The sequence below is a fragment of the Geospiza fortis genome, unplaced genomic scaffold (assembly GCF_000277835.1).
Source record: "Geospiza fortis unplaced genomic scaffold, GeoFor_1.0 scaffold102, whole genome shotgun sequence".
NCBI lineage: Eukaryota > Metazoa > Chordata > Aves > Passeriformes > Thraupidae > Geospiza > Geospiza fortis.
The window spans coordinates 1503353-1505579 of NW_005054373.1; the positions used below are offsets into that span (position 1 = coordinate 1503353).

Genomic DNA, 2227 nt, shown 5'->3' on the forward strand with positions numbered 1-2227 from the left:
AATGGACTGCCTGCCCAGGGTGATTATTGTAATTAAGGCAGAATTCAGGAATTGCAAGTGGCAGGGAAACCCCCCCCCAGTTCTGACAGGGCAGCATGGGGAGGGGTTTGGTGCCTCCCCCTCTCCAGTTCTTCTTGGTTGGGTTTTTGTTTGGTCTTTGTTTGGTTGGTTTCATTCTGTTTATCCTGCTCCTGACCCTGGGTTTGGAGCATGGCAGGTGGAAATCCTGGGAGCACACACATCCCTGGCACCTGGAGATGTTCCAGGCCAGGCTGGACGGGCCTTGGGGCAGCCTGGGGTGGTGCGAGGTGCTCCTGCCCATGCCAGGGGGTGGAACTGGGTGAGCTTTAAGGTCCCTTCACACCAAAACCTAAAATTCCCATGGTTCTGTGAGGTTTTGTGCATCCTCCACCTCACAGCCCTGCCTGGGAATTCTTCACCTGAGCAAGGAGAGGAGAGGCCCCCATCAGGGACAGGGTGATGTCCCCATCAGGGTGACACCCCCACACCTCAGGGGAAGCAGATTTTGTGGAAGTTCCTGAAGCATTGGGTAACTTTTTGCCTCACACCCCGGAGCAGCAGGGCCAGGGGAGGAGCTGGCAGACCCAGGAAGGGCTTTGGTGGCAGAAGAATCCCAGAGTCACAGAGTGTCCTGAGCTGGAAATGACCCCAGGGATCACCCAGCCCCTGAGTGACCCCCAACAGCCCCACCCTGTGCCTGGGAGTGTCCAAACCCTCCTGGAGCTCGGGCAGCCCGGGGCTGTGCCCATCCTGGGGAGCCTGGGCAGTGCCAGCTCCTCTGGGGGAAGAACCTGCCCTGAGCTCCACCCTGAACCTGCCCTGGCCCAGCTCTGTCACTCAGGTCCTGGCCCTGGTCACCACAGGGGTGTCAGAGCTGCCACTGCCCTTCCCGCTGGCATCTGAAATGCTGCTGTGAGGAACGAGATAACAGCTCTGATAAAACCCCACAGTTCTGATAAAACCCCAAAGCTCTGGTGAAAACCCCAAAGCTCTGATAAAAACCCCCAAAATTCTGATGAAACACCAAAATTCTGATGAAAACCCCAAATCTCTGCTAAAACCCCAAAGCCCAGGCCCTGCAAGAGCCCAGGGCCAGCTCCTTGGGCAGGGCTGTGCCACCAGAGCCAAAGCTCCTGGAGAGGGACAGGGACAACCAGAGGCTCCAACAGCACCCAGCCACAGCAGCAGGGTGAATTCATTTGCACCAGGATGAATTAATTTGCATTAATTGTAGGAAAACACCCAAACCCCCCCCAAAAAACTCACCCTCCACCATCTCAGGGCTCAAAGATTTGGCTCAGCCTCCCAGGACAAGGAAGATGTCAGGTTCCTGGTGCTGGTCGGAGCTCCTGGCCCCTCAAACCCAGCAGCCAGGAGCAGCACAACGCAACCCCAGCGTTGCCACACCAGGGCTGGTTGTGACACAGCTGCTGAGAGCCTGAGTAAGCTGCTCCTCCACACTGACCCTCTGCAAATCCCTCCTAATCCAATCCTGTTTGTGGCTTTAAGCTGCACCCTCCCATGCTGGACACCCCTGTTTGCTCCACAGTTGGGAAAATCCCGGGCTGCTCTCAGTGCAGGGTGGAGATCTGATGCAGAAGGCACCGGTGGCACAGACATCTTTTATGGAAAATCCTTTCCTTAGGATTTTCCCTCCTGAGAAGTTGAGAGGAACAAAATGCAAACATTGATTATCTGCTGCTGTGGAATGCAACAGATGCATCTGTGATTGGTCCATGTGGTTGTTTCTAATTAATGGCCAATCACAGTCCAGCTGTCTCGGACTCTCTGAGAATCACAAGACTTTATTATTCATTTCTCTTTTTCTATTCTTAGCCAGCCTTCTGATGAAATCCTTTCTTCTATTCTTTTAGTATAGTTTTAATATAATATATATCATAAAATAATAAATCAAGCCTTCTGAAACATGGAGCCAGATCCTCATCTCTTCCCTCATCCTCAGACCCCTGTGAGCACGGTCACACACCAGAGCTTCCCTCTCCTGGTGTGTGGAGGTGTCTGGGGACAGGGACCTGCACTCCCAGCTCCAATCCCTCTGGCACAACCCCTGTGTGCCACCTGGGCATGGGAAACCTGCCCCTGTGCCAGCCTGGCACAGCCAGGAGCTCTCCTTTGCTGGTTCTCGTGGTTGGAAACAAGAGATTTCTCCACCTTATCCCAACACAGGGGAAGAGCAGGAGGAGAT

The 2227-nt window shown here is 54.2% G+C and overlaps 1 protein-coding gene across 2 annotated transcripts in view; it reads right to left on the reverse strand.

The window, feature by feature from the left end:
* The window catches only part of KIAA0513 (KIAA0513 ortholog), a 16368-nt gene extending 14959 nt beyond the window's left edge, over positions 1-1409 (reverse strand). For both annotated transcript variants that reach the window (XM_031060159.1, XM_031060160.1), the window contains exon 1: positions 1288-1409. The gene's annotated coding sequence lies outside the window, so the exon portion shown is untranslated. The remainder of the gene's footprint in view (positions 1-1287) is intronic.
* Positions 1410-2227: the final 818 nt, after the last annotated feature.